The sequence below is a fragment of the Chiloscyllium punctatum genome, chromosome 27 (genome assembly GCF_047496795.1).
Source record: "Chiloscyllium punctatum isolate Juve2018m chromosome 27, sChiPun1.3, whole genome shotgun sequence".
NCBI classification, from domain to species: domain Eukaryota; kingdom Metazoa; phylum Chordata; class Chondrichthyes; order Orectolobiformes; family Hemiscylliidae; genus Chiloscyllium; species Chiloscyllium punctatum.
In genome coordinates, this window is record NC_092765.1 from 19074733 (window position 1) to 19102513 (window position 27781).

Below are 27781 nucleotides of genomic sequence, written 5' to 3' on the forward strand. Positions count from 1 at the left end.
CCGTGTCACACTTGAGGGTTTGATTCCAGCTTCAGGAAACTGTCTGTGTAGAGCTTGCACATTCTCCCCATGTCTGCCTGGGTTTCCTCCCACTATCCAAAGATATGCAGGTTAGGGTGAATTGGCCATGCTAAATTGCCCACAGTGTCAGGGATGTGTGGGTTAGGTGCATTAGTCAGGGGTGTGGGTTACTCTTCAGAGGGTCAGTATGGACCTGTTGGGCCAAAGGTCTGTTTCCACACTGTAGGGATTTATGATTCATTCCCTGACTACTTCCTCCTCAATCACTATTGTTTACCCCCAATCACAACATTACTTCCCCTTGGATGTTGCTACCATTCATCAGACCATGGCTGAACTGTACCTCAACTCTATTTATCTGCCATTGTCCTCATCCATTGATACCTATACCCAACGAAATCTATTAATCTCAGTCTTGAATGCTCCAATTGATCCCCAGTATACACATTTGCAGTACAGCGTAAATGCCTTCTGAAAAGACCACCATATCTATAGATAGTCCTCAATCGAAAATATTACTGACCACCTCGAAAAGTTCAACTAGACCAGTCAAAGAAGACCTACTTTTTAAATACGCACACTGCCTTTGATCTGTTCACACTTAGAGCAAACAAGCATGTGGACTATTTTTGACGGTGGAGTCTAGAAATTTTGTCAGAACAGAGATGAGTCTGTAGCTTTCTTTCATTTGTTAAACAATGGTATGCTATTCAAAATTTTACAATTTTACAATTCAAAGGGGCAAGTTTGTGAATATAGAGAACTTCTGAAATTTATGACTAACACATCTGCAATTTTCCACTGTTCCTTTTAATTCCTTGCTAGGAAACCATTAAGTCCTGGAGGTTTGTCTGTCAAGTCTCATCATTTTCTCGATCACCTTTTTTGCTTAAAATGAATCTATTCAATTCTTCCCACTCCTGCTCTTTTTCAATTTCCTAGTACCTCTATATATTTGCCCACTGACTTCACAGTGAAAATAGACACAAAGTTTAAAGTTTGTGTGAAGATTTGTAGCTCGGGTGCTCATTGTTGTGGTTCTGTTCGCCGAGCTGGGAATTTCTGATGCAGACGTTTCATCCCCTGTCTAGGTGACATCCTCAGTGCTTGGGAGCCTCCTGTGAAGCGCTTCTGTGATCTTTCCTCCAGCATTTATAGTGGTTTGAATCTGTCGCTTCCGGTTGTCAGTTCCAGCTGTCCGCTGCAGTGGTTGGTATATTGGGTCCAGGTCAATGTGCTTATTGATTGAATCTGTGGATGAGTGCCAAGCCTCTAGGAATTCCCTGGAGTTGCATCAAGACACTGTTCAAAAGGGCCACAACATACTGCAGTACACCAGAACTGCAAAAAGAGGAAGAAGAACACCTATACAATGTATTCGCCAAAAACGGACACCCCCGTAATTTCATCAACAGGTGCCTAAGGGAAAGACAACTGAACGAGGACATGCCACAACCCAAAGGACTAGCCACACTACCATACATCAAGAGCATTTCCGAACTGACAGCCAGACTACTGCGACCACTAGGACTCATAACAGCACACAAACCAACAGCCACACTCAGACAACAACTCACCAGGACAAAGGACCTGATACCCAGCATGAGCAAAACCAATGTAGTGTACAAAATCCCATGCAAGGACTGCACAAAACACTACATAGGACAAACAGGAAGACAGTTAACAATCCGCATCCATGAACACCAACTAGCCACGAAACAACACGACAGCTATTTTTAGTATCCACACACGCAGAGGACAAGTAACATGAGTTCAACTGGGACAACACTACTATTATAGGACAAGCCAAACAGAGAACAGCCATGGAATTCCTAGAGGCTTGGCACTCATCCACAGATTCAATCAATAAGCACATTGACCTGGACCCAATATACCGACCACTGCAGCAGACAGCTGGAACTGACAACCGGAAGCGGCAGATTCAAACCACTACAAAGTGCTTCACAGGAGGCTCCCAAGCACTGAGGATGTCACCTAGACAGGGGATGAAACGTCTGCATCAGAAATTCCCAGCTCGGCGAACAGAACCACAACTGACACAAAGTTTCATTGTGGTCTCATCCACACTGTCTTTAATAGGATCACATTCTATTTGTTACTTTATTTCACTTAAAATGCCTTGAATTTTTTTTTCTTTTCCCTTTTGTGTTTTATTGTTTCCCATTGCTTTTTCAGTCTTCTGAATTTCCAACATTTTTCTCAGACACCTAGCCTTATCTTTTGGCTTGATGCTCTTCCTTAGCTTATTTGCTGATCCTGGTTAACTAACTACAAAGTAAGACTTTTTTCCTTTTGAAGTTAGAACTGCACTTGTACTGCACAAGATATTTCTTTAAATATTACCATAAACAGACAAATGATCCATCATTAGCAGTTCAGTCTAGTTTAGTCTGGTCACCTTCACCAATGCATCAAATTTAAAATTCTTATTTTTATTCTGGTTTTCCATGATCTCTCCCCTTTGTATCACAGTGACCAACCCCAGCCCTAAATCCCCCAAATATCAGCTCATCGCCAATTCAAGTTTCTTGTGAATACCCTGTTGCTTCCACTCTACTATTTCCAAGTGAGCTTTCATCCACCAAGACCCTCAGTTGTGGAATACATTCCCTGAACCTTTCTCCCTTCCCTGCCTTTCCTGATCTTTTAAGACACTCCTTAAAACTTCACTATTGACTACCTTAACATATATTTACATGGCTCAAAGTCAAGATTTGTTTTAAAGCACTTTGGGATGTTTACAATATTCAAGGTCCTGTATAAATGCAAGTTGTTCCATTTAAATTTAAAACCTTGAGTTTTTACAACAATCCAACAGCTTTGTAGTCACTTTGGCTGATTTATTTTTTGATCTACATATTTTTAAAACAGATTTTCAATTTTTAAATAGATACCAAATGTGAATTCATGTTCTCTGGACGAATAGTCCTGATCTATAAGATCAGTAGTGCAGTGATATAATCACCAGAATTCTGTACCCCTAAAGAAGTTATCTCTGTCTGTGAAATTGGCAGCAAATGTCAGTAGATTTCTCACATGTGAAGAGACAAAGTGAAGCATGATACAATTCTATACATGATTATCTCACATATTTGTATTTCAGCGTGAGATCACTGAAGATCAGCATGGACACACCTGGTCAAAACTTCCCAGTGTCAAACCAATATAGAGGCAAAGGAGATAATTTAATCCAGCCTGTTGTCTAGGCAGGCAATATGGTGCCAGGCCCTATTTCATCACAAGAGAGGCCACACACTAGGCTCCCAGCAATGGGAAAAACTCCAAGGTTACATTGAGGTGGAAAGTGGCCAATGTGAACAGCTCACCTGGATACTGATCAGGCTCATTAGTAAGCCAAATGACACTAAGTATCCCTGAGTCCACCTCAGTCATTAAATGAGATTCACATGGCTCTCTCCTGCCTCCTGAATGCTGCCCTGAATTAATGTATCCTATTGGAGGATTGGGGGTGGGGGAACTCTCATTGTCAGGCATTCTTTGCCCAATCAAGATACTCAGCATTGGTAAGCAAGCGTTGGAGACTGTTGAAAGCCATCTCCGTGCCCTCCACCTCCAACTTTGCCATCTCAAACTCATTTGCCTGTGTGTACGGATTTAGTGATAATCGCTGGTGGAGTTCCTGGAACGTTACCAATAGCAGCCTCCGCTCTCAGTCCCACGCTGGCAATGGACAGCCACTGGCCTCTAATTGGATGGCAGCTCTCAGCGCTCAGGATTTCCATAACTGATGGCCTAAACCTTGGGTAAGGCCAGATGCTGTCAGTTAAATGCCAAGTAGTCAATTAAGTTGTTGAAATCACCATATATGGATGCAACGCATCAGTTCTCCATTAACCCTTCCACCAATATTAAATTTAACCCCATCACTATCGCTGCTTCAGACTCTAGTTTGGTCTGTATGCATTCTCTCAGTCTTTTCTTGGCTCTCCACATTCTTTTCTCTCTTTCTGTTTTCTTTCTCTTCCTTTTCAATTTGGCTACATTAATATTTGCTTTTAATCCTGTATGTAACTCCTTTCCAGATGTGATCAAGACCCTGCCTTAGGTTGTCAGCTGATTACTGGCTCTGATTTATGAATGGAAGATAAAGTATTTTGTCTGACTTATTCTTTACAAACTAAACTCCACAGAGCAGAAGAAGAAAGGAATTATTGATTAAGCAAGTCTGAATGACCTGGAAGCTCATCCAGGGAGGGATAAGAAATGAGCCCAACTAGACATTGAGAAAGTGGGAGAATGAAATGGAAGAAATCATGGAGAAAAAGAAATAATTTTCATTTATGTAAGATATTTCATAACCATAGGACATCTCAAGCACTTCAAAACCAATGAAGTACAACTGAGGAGAAAACACTCTTGTAATGTCGGAATTGAAGCAGTCTACTTGCACAACGCGAGGTCTGGCAAACTGCAATTTGATAATCAGATAATCTGTGCTTTGATGATGCTAACCAACAGATATGTGTCAGCCAGAACACAGGGAGAACTCACTTGCTTTTCTTTGAAATAGTTAATGAGATCTTTTATATCAGTCCAACAATGAACATAAGAAATATGAAGAGAAGGACTAGGGGCAGGAGCTGCTAATTCAGTCCCTTGAGCCTGTTCCGTTATTTAATACAATCATGGCAGATCTCAACCGATACACCACATTCCTACCAGTTCCCCTAATTACCAATCTGTATTCAGTACACTACATTCCGGGATACTGAATTCCACACGTTCATGACCGTTTGAGAGAGAAGTAATTCCTCATCATCTCTGTTTTAAATCTGCCACCCCTTAGCCTAAAACGACAAACTGAAGATAATAGTCAAGATCTCTTTGCAGTTTTTGTGGCTTTTGTTGCATACAAACTGGCTGTGCATTTCCTACAGTAGAACAACAATTTACACTTATATAGTGTCTATAGTGTAGTGAAATGTCCCAAGGCACACCACATGAACAATAATGAAACAAAATTTGCCGCCAATCACAACTGGAGATATGCACATGCCTTGGGATGTAAACAGCAGGTAATGTATAAATGTATATTGTTGCTCATGTTATATGGGCAAAACTTTAATAATAATCTTACAATTAATTCTGTTCAACAAAATTTGAAAACAAAAAACAAAGAATTTGCCCTAAAGCCCCCTTTCAATGCTAGTAGAGTGTCAGTATTATACCATTCCACAGATATACTGACTACATGCAGAAATCTCCCAAATAATAAGTGGATTATTCTAATATTTTTTTTAACTGCAGCTGGTTCAAAGCTCCCAGGCTCATTTTAAGCTGGAGTTGATGGATTAAAGAAAAAAAAAAGTGGGATCTTTAGCATGTTATTAAATGCACCCAGAATGATCATTATCCCTTGTATCATTGTCAGCACGAAAATTACAGGATGGAGCTAAACACATTCAGCAACCTGACAAACCGCCTGTGTGTAAGAAAATAGGTTTTTTTGTGTGCGTGTGTGTGCCTCGGAGTTTAGGGTTTCTTCCAGATGTAGCCTGGAATGCTCACAGTCTGAACTAATTGAGCTTTTTGAGATGATTAAAGGGTGTGATAGGGTATATAATGAGAAACTATTTCCTCTAACGGAGGGAGTCCAGGAGAAGGGAGCAGAATCTTAAAAATAAAGCTACACGATGCAAAGGCTGATGTCAGGAAATACTTCTTCTTACAAGAGGACACAGAAATCTGGAACATTTGCCCTCCAACAGTGAGATTGATACAATTTTGATTTTAAGGAAGATGAAATGGAGGCAGAATAGGTACAGTTAAGATACAGATTAGCCATTATTGAATTGATTGGTATAACAGGTTGTGATAGCCAGAATGCCTCCTCCTGCTGCTGGACACCTATCCAGTTCCAAGGTACAAGCGGCAACTGACTGAAGTCATGGCTCTGAGCTTCATGAAAGTAGCTGCCTTTCTGATCATGTGCAATAAATATGCAATGCTATTGACGTGAAGCAACACCAGTTATTAAACACTGAGGAAGCTGCCATGACCCTCACATTGTCACAATCAGTTAAAGCAGGCCTCCTGATACAGGACCATGTGTCAGGCTAGCCACCAGCTTGATTGTTAGCAACTTGAAGACAGTCAACAGCAAGGAGAGGAGCAGCACAATGATACCTATCGTGGTTTCAGAACAGAGAACCTTAGAGCTAGGAATGCAGCATCGTTATATACTCTTAAGACCAGGCTTTGAAAGCAGAATCAAGTGTAAGTAAGAAAGAACTTGGTCTTATATAGCACCTGGTCATGTTCTCAAGTCGTCTGCCATAATGCCTATACAGACTAATAACTTTAAAAAATTGATTTGAATTCCCAGTGACCAACCCAAAAGGATCACATGGCAAAATTTTACATTTTATGATTTTACTGTACAAAATACTCAAAAATTAACATTGATTAAACATTACTTTATACACTAAAGTGCAGATGACATCCCTTAAGAGTTTCAGCACTCTCCATTTCAACGTGCTCCCTGCATAAATGCAGCCTTTATAGCAAATGGCCCAAAGTGACTCCCAGCATTCAGTGAGCTCATTTCTGCCATCTTCCTTAGTGATAACATCTAGTGACCACTGAAGGTCCTTTCCCTCTGTCTGCTGAAAATCCTAAACCAGCCTCCAGCAGCATGGTTCCCTCCAATGATTCCTTCTCTCAGTTATGCCATGAAGCATCTTCCAATGACTGTAAATTTCCAGGGATTCTATCTCTTCAACCAGAGAACATCCTCTAACTACATTCCATCTGTTAGCTAACAGCAATATATTCTGCTCTCTTGTGTCACCTGCAGGAATACCGTTCTTGTCTCCCTCTCTACGCAAAGTCTTTGAGACAGTAAGTCTGTGCCTGACAGCTGCATTTGCCTTTGGTTTCAGGAGTGAAAACTGACACCTGGGTTTCAGCAGAACTGAATCTGAGCCCTTGTCCTCATGATAATTAAACTGCATTGGTTTAGCAATGGGTGAGAACTAGCAAGAGGTCACTTGCTCCCTTTCTAAGTTGAACTAAAAGAGATAGTTTAAAATATAACCACATGCTAAAATGTCATATTTTAGCTACATCATAATACATTCCCATCAATGGGATATGTTTTCTATGTAGCATTATTGAATCCTACAGCATAGAAGGTGGCCTGTTTGATCCATCATGCATGGGACAACCCTTTTAAAAAATCTAATTCTGGTAGTCTTTCCTGATAGCCCTGCAACTTCTTTCAGCCTTTTAAATATTTATTCAATTTTAGTTTTGAAAGTTATTATGAAATTTGCTTTCACCGCATTGTTGGCAGTACATTTCCAGATCAAAATAGCTCAACGTAGAAAGGAATTTTCCTCAGATCATCTCTAACCCTTTTGCCAATTAGCTTAAATCTGTACCCTCTGCTTACTCACCCACCCCCAAATGCGAACAGTTTTAATTTTCCTGATGCAAATACAATGGCTAATTTACTTAAAGCCAGATGGAGATAAGAATGCAGGCCGGAACACTTGGACTAACTTGTTGCTTGGTCAACACCTCTGTCTCAGGCTCGCTGCCGTGCTCCAGTGAAACTTAACATAAGCTGGAAGAGCAGACTTTTCAGTTTGGTAACTCCACAGCTTCCTAGATTCAATTTTGAGTTCAACAATTTTAGGACTTGAGCACCTTCCACATGCTGTTCCCCACACTAAGACACCAGGCCTTGTTATCACATGATCTGCTATTACACACAGGGTAAAAACAATGACTGCAGATGCTGGAAACCAGATTCTGGATTAGTGGTGCTGGAAGAGCACAGCAGTTCAGGCAGCATCCAAGTAGCTTCGAAATCGACGTTTCAGGCAAAAGCCCTTCATCAGGAATAAAGGCAGTGAGCCTGAAGCGTGGAGAGATAAGATAGAGGAGGGTGGGGGTGGGGAGAAAGTAGCATAGAGTACAATGGGTGAGTGGGGGAGGGGATGAAGGTGATAGGTCAAGGAGGAGAGGGTGGAGTGGATAGGTGGAAAAGAAGATAGGCAGGTAGGACAAGTCCGGACAAGTTATGGGGACAGTTACTGAGCTGGAAGTTTAGAACTAGGGTGAGGTGGGGGAAGGGGAAATGAGGAAACTTTTTGAAGTCCACATTGATGCCCTGGGGTTGAAGTGTTCCGAGGCGGAAGATGAGGCGTTCTTCCTCCAGGCGTCTGGTGGTGAGGGAGCGGCGGTGAAGGAGGCCCAGGACCTCCATGTCCTCAGCAGAGTGGGAGGGGGAGCTGAAATGTTGGGCCACGGGGCGGTGTGGTTGATTGGTGTGGGTGTCCCGGAGATGTTCCCTAAAGCGCTCTGCTAGGAGGTGCCCAGTCTCCCCAATGTAGAGGAGACCGCTTCGGGAGCAACAGATACAATAAATGATATTAGTGGATGTGCAAGTAAAACTTTGATGGATGTGGAAGGCTCCTTTAGGGCCTTGGATAGAGGTGAGGGAGGAGGTGTGGGCACAGGTTTTACAGTTCCTGCGGTGGCAGGGGAAAGTGCCAGGATTGGAGGGTGGGTTGTTTGGGGGCGTGGACCTGACCAGGTAGTCGCGGAGGGAACGGTCTTTGCAGAAGGCGGAAAGGGGTGGGGAGGGAAATATATCCCTGGTAGTGGGGTCTGTTTGGAGGTGGCAGAAATGTCGGCGGATGATTTGCTTACAACCCATTGTTAACCACTAATGGACCCCATTTACATCTATTCACAATAGGGTCGGCATTAAGAAAGAAATAATGCGAGTTTGTCAGAAAGACCTGGAATCATAGAATGCCTACAGTGTGGAACCAGGCCATTCAGCCCACCAAGTCCACACGGACCTCAGAAGAGCATCCCTCCCAGACTCACTCACCTACCATTTAATCCCACATTTCCTATGGCTGATTCACATAGCCTACACATCCCTGGACAATTCATGGCTATTCATTCTCCAAGCATGCCTGTTATCTACCTATCATTTACTTATCCCTCCCACCCAACCCTATCTTTTGCTTAAGAGACAATCCTTTCCTAGCTACCGTCAATTCTGAGGAAGGGTCACTGGACACAAAACATTAACTCTAACTTCTGTCCACAGGTGCTGCCAGACCTGCTGAGTTTTTCCAGCAATTTCTGCTTTTGTTTCTGATTTCCAGCAGCCACAGTTCTTTCAGTTTTTTTACATTTGGAATAATTTCTGCTCTTCATTGAATATGGCCATAGAATGTCCATTTTGAGCTGGCAAATGGGGCCTCAGTTTAACATCTCATCTGAGCGATAACAATTTCTTCAGCAATGCTCTGAATTGTCAGACAAGATTATATGCTCAAATGCTCTTGAATGTATAACGCAGTGACTCAAACATGACAGTTCCTGCAACCAACTTGAGCTGACACTTGACCAGGGAGGTTGGGTTGTGACAGGAAAGCATGACATAAGTAGGTAGGGCAGACAAATATTACAGGAACGGAGTGTGACAATTGCATGAAGTCAAACTATACATACAAGACTTTCAGCATGCTTTAGATAGAAACATAGAAGAAAGAAAGAACTCAAAATGTTATAGTGCTGTTCACAAACTCAGAACATGCAAAAATGCCTCACAGCGAATGAAATACTGGTTCTAAACAAAACGTCACTGTTGTAATGTAGAAAAGGTGACAGCCAAATTCTCACATCGCCATACCCCGCAAACACCACTACAATAATAAGCAAATAATTTGATGTTGTGATGTTGGATAAATGATAAATATTGACCTAAGATGGAGAACTGAGAACCTAAACAGAAATAAATAAGTAATGTATTTGCAATTACAGAGGCATGAATGCAGGGTGATATGGACTGATATTTGGATATTGAAAGATACAGGACATTTCAGATGGAAGCGAGGAAAAGTTAGAGGAGGGGCTCTGTCAGTTAGCACTGACATTAGCATAACAGAGAGGAATGACCTAAATGTAGGAAACCAGGATGTGGAGCTGGTTTGAAAGGAGATGAGAAATAATAAAAGCAGGAAGTCACTTATGAAAATGGTGCTCAGGCTTCCTAACTGACACCTCACAATAGGATGAAGCATAAAGAAATATTGGGAGCTTGTCAGAAAGATATAGAATCCCCACAGTATGTAAGCAGCATTCAGCCTGTTGAGTCCACACCAACACTCCAAACATCATCCCACCGAGACCCATAACTCTACCCTATAACTCCACATGTTTCTTGGCTAATCCATGTAGCCTATACATTCCTGAACACTATTGGCAATTTAGCATGGCCAATCCACATAACCTGTACATGTTTGGATTGTGGGAGGTAGCCCGAGCACCTGGAGAAAGCCCATGAAGAAATGGGAAGAATGTGTAAGCTCCATGCAGACAGTTGCCCGAGGATGGAATCAAACCCAGGTCCCTGGCACTGTGCGGCAGCAGTGCTAAACACTGCACCACAATGCCACCCACACTAACCATGGGTGGTTTTAATCTACATATAGACTGGAAAAATCAGATGAACACAGATGAGGAGATCATGGAATGTTTTTTTGGGATCAATACTTAGAATGGCAGATTCTGGAGTCTACCAGAGTGCAATCAATACCCAGTCCTGTATTGCACAATAACAACATAAGAACTAGGAGCAGCAGTAGGCAATTCTGAGACAGGATTAATTAACAACTTCGTAGTGTAGACACCCTGCATATACTGACATGGATAAAAGATTGGATGACTAACAGGAAGCAAACAGTTAGCATAAAAGAGTCAAAGGTACAATTGTCAAATTTACTGACAACACAAAGACAGGTAGGAAAGTGATTTGTGAAGAGGATGTAAGGAGGCTACAACAAGATATAGATAGGTTTAGTGAATGGACAAAGATCTTCCAAGTGGAGACTAATGTGAATAACGTGCAATTGTCCATATTTTCAGGTAGAATCAAAAAGCATATTATCAGAATGTTGAGAGATTGCAGAGCCCCAAAATGCTGAAAGATCTAGGTGTTGTTGTCTATGAATGACAGAAGATCAGAGGAAGCAAGTAATTAAGAAAGCTAAAAGAATGTTATTACGTATTAAGCGAGGAATGAATACAAAATGTTATGCTTCAGTTTTATACAGCACTGGTGAGAAAATACCTGGGATACTGTGCATGAATTTTGGTCATCTTATTTTAGGATTGATGTAAATGCACAGCAAACAGAAAAGGTTTACTGGACTAATACCTGTCATGAGCAGTTTATCATGTGAGGAAAGGTTGGCAAGGCTTCTATCCATATGGGTTTAGTAGATTGAGAGATGACTTTGTTGAAGCATGTAAGGACCTGATGGGTTTTGATAGGGTAGATGTGGAGATGAGGTTTCCTCTTATGGGAGAATCTAGAATCAGGGGTTACTGTTTACAAACAAGGGGCTAACCATTTAGAACAGGGATGAGATCGATTTTTTTTCTCACAGAGGGTTGTGAGTCTTTGGAACTCACCTCCTGAAAAGACAGTGGGAGCAAAGAATTGGAAGTTCTTTAAGGTAGATAAATCCTTGTTTAGCAAAGGGGTAATAGTTTAGCAGAGGTAGGCACAGGTAGGCGGACTTATGCTTACAATCAGTTCAGCTATAGTCTTATTAAATGGTGAATGTGCTCGAAGAGGTGAGTGGTATACTCCTAATCCTTGTTTGTAAGTTGTATGTCATAAGAAACTAGACAGAACTCCCCTACTCAGCACTGATATCGTGCTAAAGAATCTTTGCATGCAACGTGAAGCCTTGGTCTCTCTGGGTTATCCCTTTTATCCATGTATTGGTACAGTATTGGTTTTCTGTCTGGGTGTGAGGGTATCTATGAAACATCTACATTCATAGCAGTAATTTAGTTATACCAGTTATCTCAATGAGCAAGTGGAGCATAAACACCCAGAAATATTTTGTAAAAAAAAATGATAAATGAGATACATAAAAAAAACTAAATATTGCCTCAGTCCAATGCTCAGTGGATTAAGCTGGCTGCAGTTAATGAGTTAGATTAAAACAATTCTTGCTCCCTTTGAAGCATTTACTTTGGTTAATGTTGCCTTTTAGTTTTCCAAGTTGGAAATTGAATGTAAAGTCAGAGTCAGCATTTATTTTCCACAGTCCTGCGAGTTATTTGTGGCTGCAATGACCAAACATGACAAGGGATGTTGTCAGATTTTTAATACCTCTTTATATTTAATCTAAAGCTAGCGAACACTTGGGAACTTCTTGTGAATTGGTCAACTTGTTCCTGATCCACTATTTCAGCTAAGTCATGAGACCAGTTAATTTAAATTAACAGCATTAATTTGGTGTCAACTGTGGATAACAATCTTGCCTCACGTGCAGGAGATTCTGTATGAAGCCCCTGCTCCACAGACATTAACATATAATCCAGGCTGGTCCTTAGATTGCAGTCCTGAGGGGACTGGAACATTCTTCCAGGGGCTTTCTTTTGGAAGACATGTTAAATTGTGGTCTCATCTATCATGTCAAGTGAATGTAAAAGATCCCCTTGCAATGTTTTGAAAAGCAGTGAGGTTCTCCCAATTCTCATGTCCAACATGTATACTTCAACCAACATCTGTAAAACAGATTATCTGCTCATTACCAATTGTTTATGTGAAACCGGTGGATGCATTTATTTCATTGGTTATAAAGCAATTTGGGACCTGGTATAAATTTAGGCCTTTCTTTCTTTAAATTAAATATAGGACATAGCCCCTGTGTGTTATTGCACAGTTTCCTATTGGAAACACAGCTGGTTTTCATAATAGATGGTCCTGACATGGAGTTTCCTCAAATCACATTTCACAAAATTGAAAAATATCCAAGATTTTAATTTACATAAGCTGTAATTTTACATAAGGTTGAAAGAAAAGCTGCAAATACTAGAAATGGTATAATGGTATGCTGCTGTGTTCCCTGGCACCATCTAAGAAGCCTCAAGTAAATTAGGCATGACCAAACCTTGTTATTGGTATTAGTCTAAGTTACTGATATAAAATCAGGAAGGACATCCATACAAATTCTTCAATGGAAGAAAAGCTCATTCTTGAGGTTTAATACATAATACTTCAAAGCTAGGAATATCATATCTGAAATAGATTACTGTCTCTTGCAAGGAGCAGGCTCAGTTTAAGAGTAACTACACATTACCATGATAAACATTATGGTACAAAGAAACTACTGTACTGGTTCGCTCCTCTCCACGAATAATCCTTTATGCCTTGATGAGTGGAGTTCATCTCATGATTTTAGTTAACTCTGCCTTATATAACAGTTAGCTGCTGCAACATTACAGATATAAAAATCACCAGAACTCACACCTTGTTTCAAACTTCTCCTCAATGAATTAATGAGTACATGGTGAAGTGCTGGGTCTGCAGACCAGTAGGACATTGGTTTGGCCTCTCAAAATTGTAGAGACTTTATTACTTCTTCGGTGGGTTCAATTAGCTGATTTCAGCCAGGTTTATATGTCACAGCAATAGGAATAACCTGGTCAACATTGTGGAACCACTATTCAGCAAACCCACACTGCCATTGCTCATGCTCAGTTCTGTGCATTCTATGATGCCTTATTGGAAGTAAAACTTACCAATGTGAACATCTCTTCCCCTGCACAAAGAATGACTATTTGGTTAAAGTATGCATGAGAGAGTCTGCCCCTGTACCCCATGAAGAGTTTGATTCCTTAAAGAGGTAGAGGAGAATAAATGCTAAACAATAAGGAGGATCAGACAGAAAAACAGCAGATCATTTTGTAGAATAATTGGAAGATACAAAAGAAGACTAGTCAGCCCACTGGGCCTGAACTAACTCTTTGGAAGAGCTATACAATAGTCCAATTTCCCTGCTTTGTCCCCAACCCTGCAAACTTTTCATGTTCAACCACTAATTCAATTTGCACAGGAGGCCAGAAATAGTGGAGCACAGATCTCTTCAAAAGAATGTGTAGGCTGGAGGAAATTACAGAGGCAGGGAGGGACAAGAAGGATTTGAAAACAAGGTTCAAACTTTTAAAATCAAAACATTGGGTTGACTGGAAGCCAATGTACCTCAGTGAGAATGGGACAATGGGTCATGGTACAAGTTAAGGTACTGGCAGCAGGGTTTTGGATGGCCAAATGTTAATAGAATCTGGAAGACCTGGCAAGATGTGCTGGAATAGTTAAGTCTAGAGGTAACAAAGTTGTAAAACAGTGTTTTAGATTAGATTAGATTACTTACAGTGTGGAAACAGGCCCTCCGGCCCAACAAGTCCACACCGCCCCGCCGAAGCGCAACCCACCCATACCCCTACATCTACATCCACATCTACATCTACCCCTTACCTAACACTACGGGCAATTTAGCATGGCCAATTCACCTGACCTGCACATCTTTGGACTGTGGGAGGAAACCGGAGCACCCGGAGGAAACCCACGCAGACACGGGGAGAACGTGCAAACTCCACACAGTCAGTCGCCTGAGGCGGGACTGTTTTTAGTACCGGGTAAGCTGAGATTTGGGTCAGATCAGCTGATGGGGGTGGAAACAGGCAGTGTTCTCATTGGCATGAATATGAGGTCAAAAGCTCAGCTCAGGGTACATGTGCCACCGAGTTGGTTGACAGACCAGCTTGATCTCTGTTGTGGAAAACAAGAGGAATTGATTTGGTAGTTAGGGAATAGTATTGGAGCAGAGACTGAAAACTATTTCTGTCTCCTCAGTATTTGATTGGAGGACATTTCAGTGTACACAGTAGTGGAAGTCAACTAGGCAGTTTGATAATTTAGCAATAGTGGAGGATTCAAGGGCGGTAGTGGTGAGGTAGAGTTGTTTGCCACTAAACATATATGTGAAAACTAACACTGTTTTTAGATGATATCACTGAGAAGTAGCATGCATTAGAGGAAAGAGAGGAGAAAGATAAAGAGATTAAAGAAAGGAGTTAGAAAGTTTCAAGTTGAGGCAGCTTAAGTTATGGTTGCCAATGGTGGAGTAAGGAAAAATCAAAAATTAAGAGGCTAGAAATGGGAATGATTGTGATTAACATTCACTTTGGAATACGCAGGCAATTTCTTAAAGTGTGCAGCCGCTTTAACAGTTTTTGCATTGCTCTTAACTTAAAAGATGTCAATTTGCGCGTAGCCTTTGTGGAACTTTCTGGTCATTGTGTAGTCAATGGACTACATAGCTTAAAGGGCACATCTGTAATAGGGCTGGAGGAGGTGACAAAGAAATGGGGCAATGAGACCATGGAGTGAATTGAAGGGTGACAATGTTTAATTCGGGGCATTGCCAGCCTGGGAGCCAATGCAAGTCAGTGAGTTCAGATGAGATAAGTATTAGTTAGGATACAAGGTGGTAACTAGCGCACAGAGAGAGTTTGAGCAGCAGAGATGCAGAGGCAAGACAGAGACACGCGATGTTACAACTGGGAAAGTTGTCAATCTTGGTGATAGAGAGTACATCAAGCCAAAAGTTCAGATCAGGGACAAATAGGAGGTTAAGATTGTAAATAGTTGGGCTCAGCTTCAGGCATTAGCCTGGGAGATGGGTAGAATCAGTGACTAGGAAATGGAGTATGTGGCAGGAGGAAGAACAATTGCTTTTGATCTTCCCAGCTAGGACAGAGTTTCCAGTAATTTTGGCCTAAAGCTTGTCCTCACAGTATGAAAATACCGACCTTATTTTGTTTCGTGCGCCTTTCCAGACATGCTAGATACAATCCTGTTTGAAAATATTCCATATGCAAGCAGATTTGATCCTGAAGTTATATAGATCATTGTTTCAAAGCATTTAATTGTTGTTAATTTTCACCCAATTTATTTAAGGTTTCTCATTAGCAAATGATTGAACATCAGCTATAACCATTAATGGAAGCCCCTCAAGCTCACACAGCTGTAAGTAAATTGTAAAAAAATTCCAGTGTACTGACATTAATGTGAACTTGTAAAAGGAGGAGAGCACTTACTCCCTTAGTGGAGGTTTGGCAGTAAAGGGTGGTAGCAGAGACCTGTGCAAAGGTTTGGCTTAAGCCCTAGATCAACCCAGAGCCCCAGAGCAGTGTGCGAGTTTTGTGCAACGAGATAGGTTCTATGGTCTGAATGTAGAGTTGAAGATACACCAAACCTCTGGAATCATCCAGCAGTTTTCAGGCTTGGAATCCTGGAGAAAAAAGTCTTATTCTTTTCATTTCTAAAGCTTTTACTTTTAATTATAAAAACCATTGAAGGTGGACAATGGGCTGTTTAGTCATGATAAGAATCACACAATCAGGTAATAAAGGATTATTCACTCTTCAGTTGGCTGTAGGAAGGGAGAGCACTGTGATGAATAACCAATAACTGAATTGTGGGTTTTGGCAGTTGGAAGTGGGATGTCATGTGACAAAACCTCCAGGATTGTGTCCAACTAAAGTTGCCAACTCTAGCCTACTTCACCAAGTGCATCTATGACTCTGCAGCTATTCAATGAACAGAATGAAGTGACAAAGGCAATTATTTTGACCAAAGTATTTATATTTTGTAGTAGTAATTGTATTTAAATGTGAGCCAGAAACATATTTTGTTTTATGATAAATTTGCTCCATGATGCCAAAGAAATAATTGTGGTTTATATCACACCTTTCTAAACCTCAAGCCATTCAAAAATACTTTCTGGCTAATGAAATACTTTTGAAAGGTTATCACTGATGCAGGATAGAATTCATCCACTTGCCTATGGATCAATTATAAAATTTCTACAAATAGGAAGTGTTGTCCAACTATATGTTTAATTGAAGGTATAATTAATCAAGTGAATTACATCAAGTTGTAGATCATGACAAACCAAAATGCATAATTACACATGAATAACAGTCTTTGACTGCATCCATTGCTGGTACAAAATAAGGAATGGTGCCAGACTAAGTAAGAAAAGGCCGAAACCCAAGGAAGTTTGTCCAAAATAAATTATTTCTGGGAAAAAAAAAGTTGTAATGGTTTCAAGTAAAATGATTTCACTAATGGATACAGCATTTCTAATGATGAAATTGTTCAATTATTTTTGATAATGTGTTTTAAAGTGCAATCTGTGTTAGATAGATAAACACGGTGAAGGACTGCCGTTGCTGGGTCAGATCACTGGAAAATCAAATCGCTTTATAAATATCTTATACAAAAGACAGTTTCTGCAGCACTCCATCAGTACGGAACTGAAGCCACAGACTGCAATGTATACACGAAGGCCATGGTGGGTCTTGAACTTACAACCTACTGACCCAGTGGTTGAGTGCTACCTGCAATGATATTAAGGATATAGGACTTCAGTTTTATGGGGAAGCAGAAATTGTTCACCTTAGAGCAAAGCATTTATAGGAAAGTTTAACAGAGTCATTTGACACAGAGGTAGAGATTGTTTCCAGTGACACAGACTCAGTAACTAGAAGTTACAGATTTAATGTAATTAGCACAAGAACCAGAGGGGCAATGAGAAGATCTTTTTAACACAACAAAATTGTTATGATCTGGCATTTGCTGCCTGAAAGGGTGCTGGAAACAGAGTCAATAACTTATAAAGAAACTGAATTTATAGTTGCATAGAAATATTTGTAGAGATAGGAGGAAAGTGGAAGTAAATGTCTAGCTCTTTCAGAAAGCTGGTACAGGCAATGGTAGACCACAGAGCTTCATGCGGTCTCTATTTCACCACGATGCTAAACAAAAGGATCCCAACAGTTTGTAAAAAGTGACTGCAGCAGACATAAGAATACAGGAGTCCAAATTAGTTAATGACTTTCAAAGTGTGCAGGTGGTGGTCAGCACTAAACTGGTGTCTTCCAAGATTCATACTGTAGAGAAATTCTCAATAAAATAAACTGCTCTTGGAAAAGGTACTGTGGTGTTTCACCCGAATGATGCCAGGGTTTGAAGGCTTAATTTATGAGGAAAAGCTGCACAAACGTAGCTCATATTCTCCCGGGTATAGACGATTGAAGGGCAATCTGATTGATGTGCTGAGAATGAGGAGGAGATTTAGGTATCATTGGCAGGATTGGTATTTTTTGCTCATCCCTGATTGCTCCTCTAAGCCATTTCAGGGTCAGTTAAGACAACCACATTTCTGTGGGTCTGGAAGCATATTTAGGCCAGCCTCAGGCCACAAGGATGACGGTTATCCTTCCTACAGGGTATGAGCAAACTAAATGTCTTTTTTTCTGACAATCAACAGTGGTTGCTGTTAGACTAGCTTTAATTTCGGATTGTTATTAAATTGAAATTTCACCATCTGCCATGGCAGGATTATGAACATAAGCCTGGGACTCTGATTTACTAGTGTGATGGCTTTACTACTATGCTACTTCCTTGCCTTGATAGAGTACATAGGTTGTGGGGAGACCTGAAGAAAGGTTTCAATTCTAAAATTAGGAGTGAAATTAGAAGGCACTTTTTGTCATAAGCAGTAGTAGAAACCTAAACTCCCTCCCTCTTAAGGCTGTGGATGCTGGAAGTCAATTGAAACATTCAAGACTGAGATTAATGAGTTTTGTTTTAGTTAAGGGCATCACAGGGTATGGAGCTAAAGTTGATAGATGGATATAAGCTTAGATCAGCTGGGAACTGAACAGCTAGACTAACAGTTGTTTTAGCAGATAAATGTCCTCTTTCTATTCCCATATGCCGGATTTTATGATTCTCAGTGGATGAGGGAGGTTGACCAAAAAGTGAGTGCCTTTCTCACTCCTGGTGCAGCAATCAGGTGTCATTCAATGGCCAAATAATAACCAGCTAGCAGGAAGGAAATCAATGAGAGGAGCCAAGGGAGCGGGCTCTGCACCTAGTCCAGAGAGTAGGACAGAGCATGTTGAGGTAAAGGGGTTATGCTACAAGTATGAAGTTAATCACTGCTACAAGGTGAAAGGCCCCATGCTCTCCGAATCGCTCTTGAAGGCTCAAAAGAGCTAGAATATTAGTTTTTAGAAAACATGCATGTACTGCCACCTTCACCGGCTGAACCTGCAGCTACAGTCAGCTGTAGTCCCTGTGACAGGCCTTTTCTTCTGACCTTGTGCCTGTCCATCGTAACTGACATAAAACACTCCCAAGCGCTTTTCATGTCCAGCTTCCGAGAAATGCAACTGATACCTTTTAAGCGATTGGATTAGGCTTCTTAAATTGGTCATTTGAAAATGGTGGAAGGGCTGCCAATTTCTGCACCCACTCACTTTGTTCATTTCAGAGACTGATGTGATGGCATTGCATTGCCAATCCAACATCATTACGCTCTCTTTTGTATTCAAGCTGTTGTGGGTGAGTTTGTTAAGTGGGGAGGGAAGGAGGCAACCTGCATAATCTGAGGCTGTGAAATCCAACCCATGTTTCTCATGGCTAAGTGCAACCATGGTAAGTATTAATATTATTTGACATTGTATGCTTGAAAGGATTCTGCAAGTTCAAAATATTTTGCTTAGTACAGTAATAGTCTCTGCTTAAAACCTTGCCCTCAATAACAGTTCGTCAGTGTATTGAAATGATCCATTAATTAATTCAGGACATTACAAAATGTGTATATCCAATCAACTGTTTTAGCAAACATTGCTTTTAAATAAAGTGCTGAGAACCTCATAGAGGATATAGTCTGAAAACCATATAACCTTTTCAGTGAGTTAATTAAGGTCAAATTCCCCAATTGTTAGGTTCAAACTGATCAGTGACCTAAATACTTCACAGAATTCTGCAGAGATGAAGTTAGTAAGGTAATAGTGTTATTCTTTTATAATGTTAACTCACGAATGTAGCCAAGAACACCTTATTAAATTTCCCAATCTATCAAAACCACTGCAATGTGGTTAACTTTAAACTGCCCTCTGAGATAGTCTGACAAGCAATTCAGTTGTACAAAACCACTGTAACAAAGTAACCTCCATCACCACTGACTGCAATGGTTCACAGAGGAGGCTCAGCACCACCTTCAGATGACGCAGAACCATTAGGAATCCATTATAAATGTTGGCCTTGTGTGCAACACTCAGAGCTCATGAATGAATAAAACAGTACTTTCACAGAAAATAGCATAAAATACTTTCAAACAATTTTCTGAGGCCTTAAGTTGGTGCAAAACCTACAACCTATGTTACTCTTATTTATATAACCAGTAAAATAAAAGTGTCATGAGCATTAATTGCACCTTGTATTTGATATGATTGATAGATAATTGTTTTATTGAAAAGTCATCATGGTGGCAAGTACCAAATTTTGATTAACAATGCAAATAAAACAAGTGATCATTATTCATAACAAAATTAAACATGCCCAAATGTATATGTCAACCCCGCTCTGAATGTAAGTATACAATATAAGATACTTGAGTACCACTGAAAAGAGACGCATGTACACTTATCTGATAATCCAGAAGGAGTACCAAGAACAATGATACCCCATAAAAGTTGAAACTCTTCAAATGGTGCTGACAGAAGAGGCAAAGTCGCATATCAAACATACAGTGGTTAATGGATGCTCTATTAAAATAAGCTGCTTTAGTAAGCTATCAAAAACATTACTGTCATGAGACTTGAGACTACCCTTGCCTGGCAACAGCTCCTTCATCATAGTTCCTCCTGATGCTACTTCACAGCTAGAGGTTGCAGCTTTTGGCCTGATTATAAGTGCACAGGATTCAGATGTTAATGAATTCAACTTTGAAACTATTTTCAGAGTCACCTTGTCTCAGTAGTATCGCTCTCACTTCCATTCCAGAAGGATATGGCTTCAAACCACACTCAAAGATATTAAGCTTATAACCTAGGCTGACTTTTCAGCACAATATTTAGGGAATGCTGCACAGTCGGTAGTGCTGAATTTCAGATGAGACGTGGAACTGAGGCCTCCATCTGCCAGTTAAAGCAGATGTAAAATACATCATTTAGAATTGGGTCCACACCTGTGCTAGTCAATCTTTATCCATTTATCAACAACGTCAAAGGAAACACAGATTATTTATCTCATTGTTAGAGTTTGGAACCTGGCAATGTTCAAATTGACAGCAATTCTTGCTTATCAAATGAGCAAAGCTGTGAAGCACTGAGTATCTGAACAGTTTAAAGATTTCATTTTCCAGATATAAGCATCACTACCAAAACAAAGATTTATTGCCAATGATTGAGTTACTCCTGTGAAGGCCTTATTCATAAACCACCACACTCTGTGTGGTAAAATACTCCCTCAGGGCTTGTAAATACAAGGTTTCAAAGTCTTAATCCAGTAGTAATGAAGGGATAGAGGTATAGTCCAAGTTGGGATGGAAGCAACAGAGAAATGATGATGCCTCTTGCACCTACTGAAGCTGGTCTTCTAGATGGTAGAGGTTACAGATTTGCCATCAAAAAAAGCCTTGCCTCGTTATTACAGAGTGTCTTGAAGCTATAGCTTATTGCATTAACAGGGCAGTAATGGTGAATGAGTGGGTGATTAAGACAAGTAATGCAAATAATAATAGTGTGACATAAATGCAAGTATATGTCTTTGCAGAGATGGTGCCATAATTATAATCTATATCTTTGCAGGATTGATAGTACAAACTCTTTATCAATCAGAAGGAGAAAATGAATATGGCAGAGGGGAGAATTCCAGATGTGTTCATACCTGAAGCAAAGATTATTCAGAAGTAAAACACTTCAAATAAGAAAGGAAAGGAATTCCCATGTCTCTAATTTGTTAACAACTTTCTGAAGCGAGGAAAGATTCTTTTTTTCTTTTCCAGTCTTAGAATCATGTTGTTAGAAAATTAGAGATGACAGCCATTGATCCAAAAGGGCACCATCACATAAATGATGCTTTTGTACAAATATTGCCCTCTGATAGCAGGGCAGCTATAATTCAATTACCTACTTCCACCAGTTATCTATTTAACACAGGGTGTCAAGACCTCACATAATCTGAAGGTGAAGTGAGGGATAATTGGGTAGACAGACATAATTCAGATTCCATGCAGTCAACTAAGAATGAACAGGGGTAGAGTTTTCCCTGGGGATTTCCCCACATACCACCTCAGCTTGATTGTCTTTCAATCCAGTAAGGAGGCCTCTGAAGCCATCTGCAGGACCATGTACAAACATACAAACAAGAAGAAGTAGACCCGTCAGCCCCTCACACCTGCTCTATTATCTGACAAGTTCATGACTCTGGTCTCAACTGCACTTTCCTGTCTACCCCTTTTGGTCTTGGACTCCCCTGTCAATTAGGATTTGTCTAACTGAGCCTTCAAAATATTCAAATTCCCCAGCTTCCACTGTTTATTAACAAAGGAAATTCCACACACTAACGGCATGCTAAGAGAAAAAAACATCTCTTCTTTCCCATCTTAAATGAAATACCTCTTTTATTTACACTGTGTCTCCTAGTACTAGTCACCCCACAAGGGGAAACAGGCTCTCAGATCTATCTTCTCAATTCCCCACAGCATCTCATGTCTGTCAATTAGACAAAATTTCTCATTTCTCTAAACTTCCAATGGATACAGGCCAAATCTTTCCTCATAAGGTAAATCCTTCATCCCAAGAATCAATCAAGTGAACTTACCTCTGCTTCAGGGATAGAAGTACAGGTCCTTTAATCAAGAACCAGAATATTGTTACACACCTCTGAAGTAGGTGGGATTTGAACCCAGGCCTCCTGGCCTAAAGGAAGGGACATTACCATGCCATCACAAGCGCCATTATCATCAATCAGAACAGCGCAGAATTGATTGAGAGCAAGTCATGTTCATTGGACTTTGCTTTTTTCACTGGGGCTCTTGTATCATGGTGGTGTTTCTACCCCTGAGCTAGAAGGCCTAGGTTCAAATCTTACCTGATCCAGAGTTGTGTCATAACATTCCTAAACAAATTGCTTAAAACATCATGAGGTCTCTTTGCATTGCTCCTGCTGGGCATTGTGTGTGATTTGATTAATTGGAAGCAGAGGTGATTTATTGGTGGTGGATAATGGATGAAAAACACCATAGGTGATTTGGTGAAGGGAATAAAGGTGTTCAGCTGTGTGTGATAACATTTCCAGATGTATTTTTTTTTAATTGGCATTGGGGGGCTCTTGTGGTCCAGTGGTAGTCAGTCTGTGTTCAAGCCCCATCTACTCCAGCAGTATGTATATGTAATAATATCTCTGGAAAAGTTGATGAGGAAATGTTCATGTGAGTTCTTCTTCTTGCATAATGGTAGTGTCCCAATCTCTGGGCCAGAAGTCCTAAGTTTCAAGTTGTAACTGTTATTTTTCTTCAGTAACTAATCTTTGTGTGAAAATTGTTGGTACAGTGGACAGCGAAGAAGGTTACCTAATATTACAAAGGGATCTTGATCAACTGGGTCAATGGGCTGAGGAGTGGTAGATGGAGTTTGATTTGGATAAATGCAATGTACTGAATTTTGGTAAAACGAACAAGGATAGAACTATACAATTAATGGTAGAGCCCTGGGTGGTGTCATAAAAGAGAGAGACCTATGGGTTCAGATACATAATTCTTTGAAATTTGCACCACAGGTAGATGGAGTGGTTACGAAGTCATTTAGCACACTTGCTTTCATTGCTCAGACCTTTAAGTGGAGAGGTTGGGATGTCATATTGAGTTTGCACAGGACATTGGTGAGATCTCTTCTGGAGAACTGTGTCCAGTTCTGATCACCTTGCTATAGGAACAATATTATTAAATTGGAGAGCGTTCAGAAAATAATTACCAGGATGTTGCTGGGAATGGAGGGTTTGAGTTATAAAAATAGGCTGGGTAGGCTGAGACTTTTTTCACTGGAGCAGAGGAGGTTGAGGTGCCCTTGTAATAAGGTTCATAAAATCATGACAGGCATAGATAAGATGAATAGCAAGGGTGTTTTTACCTAGGGTGGGGATGTTCGAAACTAGGGAGGCATTTTTTAATATGAGAGGTGCAAGTTTTACAAAGCGAATAGTTTGTGTGTGGAATGAACTGCAAGAGAAAGTGTTGGATGCAGGTGCAGTTGCAATATTTAAAAGACATTTGGATAAAAACATGAATAGAAAAAGTTTGGAAAGATATGGGCCAAACACAGGTAAGTGGGACTAATTTAGTTTGGGACTGGTGAGACCGAAGAGTCTGTTTCCATGCTGTATGACGCTATGAGTGATGGGGTGTATGAGTTGAGTGAGTAAGACATCTTTAAACTTCTAAGGCATGTGCAGATCAATCATTACCTTCTGTTTTCAAACTCACAAAAAAAGCTTGCTGCTGGAAATATTTCAACTGGGGACAAACACACAGTAAACAAACATTTATACTGCACACAGAAACACTGGTCATGGACAATAAAAAGCATAAATTCTGAATCATGATAATCACCTTTTCTTCTCATGTTGTCCTTTTGCTATTCAATTGTTGATTTTCTTGAAATCTCGGAAACCCAGCTGGTCACTGTTAAACATGCAATACTATATTAAATCAGACACTGGTAGATCAGAGGCTGCCAGCCTCATAAAAATATTTCAATTGTCAACTCACATACTGGTAAAACATTGGCTGCTCTCCCCAGTTTTGCATCCATTAAACCCAGGAATAAGTAGGCTGTGAGTGAACTGAACTTCAGATTTTAAATTTTTTATATCTGACCTGGCCCCACCCCAGCATTTGTATGCTGCCAAATTCACATTCTGCCATTATTTTTGTATTTTAATTTAAAATTATTTTGTGATATTAAGGTTGTTAAAAATATCTCTTGCAGAGATACAAGAAAGATTTTCAATTTTAAAAAAAAACTTTAGCTAGCCAGGTAGGTTTAAAGAACCAACCCTATATATTTCAGAAAATCACAGGCTAAGGTATGATCTGATTAGGGTCCATCAAATAAAAAGGGACTAGACTGAATGCACAGTGTCAAATTAAGTCAATTTGAAAGGTTAGGGAGGTCATGCATATAAATGATGCAAGCAAATTACTAGGTGAGATGTCAGACAGTTCTGCTTATTCCCAAGAAAAGCAGAGATTTGGAACACGGTGCTGGTTTGTGCAGTGAATGCTCATTCACAGTGACAGATGGACTTGTTGCTGACTGGGTTAGAGGTCACCTTGCACAAGTATTAAGTGCCACGTAAAGTAAGTCATGGCCATTGGGATTTCTTGGGCTACATTTGATTATATTTTTTTCCCTGATATCATGGATTTTTGATGAAGTCTTTAGAGAACAGAACATGACTCCAAGTGGATAGTGAGCCGGATGGGACAGGATATATGGACAAGTTTGATTTTCTTGTTCATTACGTTTGAACATTTGTTGACTGCAGTTATAAAAATCAAAGTTGCTATAGTCCTACTGGATCAACAGGTTACTCTCCCACAAGAGACGGAGACAACTGATAGTGGTTTAAACGAAGAATCACCACACCTCAGATGAGGGAAGTAGCTGAGGAGAGTGCTTCATGATAACCTCAGATGGTGCAGGAATTTAACCTATGGTGTTGCCATCATTCTGCATCACAAACTAGCCATCTAGCCAAATAAGCTAACTAACCCCCCAACTGCAATTCCTCTGGACTGTCTACATATTTTACATTCTATCACAAGATGCGGTGGGGATCAGTGCAGTGCTTCCTGGTGGAGCTAAGGGCTGATACAGTGCAATGTGATACATTTACATGTTCGTCAGAGTATAAACACAAATACAGGTATTATAATGGAAAAACATAAGAAGAACTGAATGTCATAACACCATACACCATAAGGTATAGGAGCTGAATTAGGCCATTCAACCCATTTGATCATGACTGATATGTTTCACAACCCTATTCTCCTGCCATGCCTCTATAATCCTTGATCCCCTTACTAAGTCAGAATCTATCTATCTCTGTCTTAAATACACTCAATTACTGTGGTAATTCCTTCTGGTGTAATGAGTTCCACAGATTCAAACCCTCTGCCTGTAGAAATTCCTCCTTAAATCTGTTCTAAAGTGTTATTCCTTCACTCTGAAGCTGAGTCTTCGGGTCCTGGTCTCTGGTTACAAAATAAGCTACACCCCTATTCTTCCTACTGGAGCATAACCTTACACTTTCCCACATGATTTCCCATATGCCACTTCTTTATCCATTCTCTTCTTTGGCCTCCCTGCTTCTTCAACATTACCTGTGCTTCCACCTATCTTTGTGTCATCTGCAAAGTTAGCAACAAAACTCTCAGTTCCCTCATCCAGATCATTAATGTATAACATGAGCAGTTGTGGTCGCAACACTGACCCCTGTGGAACTCCACTAATCACCAGCTACCATCCTGAAAAAGGCACCTTTATCGACACTGTCTGCCTTCTGCCAGTCAGGCAATCCTCAATCCATGCCAGTACCTTGTCTATAACACCATGGTCTCTTATATTATTTAGCAGCCTCCTGAGCAGCATCTTTTTAAAGGCCTTTTGGAAATCTAAATAGGCTCTCCTTTGTCTAACTTGCTCATTCCCTCCTCAAAGAATTTCAACAGATTTATCAGATATAATATCCCCTGACTCAGTCCTATTTTGCCATGGACTACCAAGTACTCCACAATCTCATCCTTAATAATGGACTCAAAAATCTTACCAACAACTGAGGTCAGGCTAACCGGCCCATATTTTCCTGTATTGTTCCTCCCTCCCTTTCTAAGCAAGTGTGTTATATCAACCTTTTTTTTCAGTACTTTGGGATCCTCCCTTATTCTAGTAATTCCTGAAATGCATCCACAACTGCCTCAGCTATCTCCTTCAGATCCCTAGGGTGGAGTCTACCTAGTCTGAGTGATATCCCTCCTTCAAGCTTTTCAGCTTCTCCAGCACTTTCTCCTTAGTGATGGCCACTACGTTGACCTCACTATAATAATAGTACACTTACAATATTTTGGAGATAGCTCATTAAGTTGTTTTATTGTCTCTCAGTCAGATGGTTATGGATTCTAATCCAACCCTAGTGGCTTCCGTACACAATTTTAAGCTTTCACTCCAAAGCAGCTATGGGTGAGACATTAAAATTGAGGCCAATTAGAAGAATTCCTATCAATGTCTTAGCCAATAGTTATTTATTTGTTTATCTGTCAACTCACATCACCAGGAAAAGACGATCAGATAATCATCACTTTGCTGTTTTTGGGCCATTGGCAATCACACTACCTACATTGAACCATGGCCACGCTTCAACATTATTTCATTGATTCTAAAGCATGTTGTGTCACCATGAGGATACAAAAGCCTTTGTAGAAATGCAACTCTTTGTCTTCTTATAATTGCCAGTATGAAATGTATAGATTATATTATTTCTCAACAGATTACTCATTATTCTATTTAAAATGATTTGATTCACTTACAGTCCGTATGTTTGACAAGTCATGTTGTGAATGCAAGATCAGATAGTATTTAACAGATAAAAACTTATCTCAATCATGGAATGTGTCAAAGTTCCCTTCTCCCCAATGGAGTAGATGAAAGGGGAAGGAAGAGAGGGGACAGGCAGGCAGCTGTGGAGGGAAGGAGTTACCAGTTGACTATAAACCAGAGGAAACCCATCCAACAAAGAAAGCCAAGGTTTGTTGTCCACATATATTCTAAGATTAGCTGTAAACAATGTAAAATTTTAGGAATGACAAAGCTCCTGTCCAAAATGCTGCTGCCCATATCCTAACTCACACCATGTGCCCATTCACACATTGTCCTGCACTCACTGACTACATTGACCTCTAGTCCGGCAAAGGGTTGATATATAAATTGTTGTCAAGGTTCCTCCCTCCCTATCTCTGTAACCTTTATT

General features: G+C 40.3%; 1 long non-coding RNA gene across 2 annotated transcripts in view; it reads right to left on the reverse strand.

Moving 5' to 3' along the window:
- Nucleotides 1-27781, reverse strand: part of LOC140453503 (uncharacterized) — a 179063-nt gene that overhangs the window by 121313 nt on the left and 29969 nt on the right. The window contains exon 4 of one of the 2 annotated variants that reach the window (XR_011952409.1): nt 24363-24434. The exons of the other annotated variant lie outside the window; for it this stretch is intronic. This is a non-coding gene — a long non-coding RNA (uncharacterized lncRNA). The remainder of the gene's footprint in view (nt 1-24362; nt 24435-27781) is intronic. 2 annotated transcript variants of the gene reach the window in all.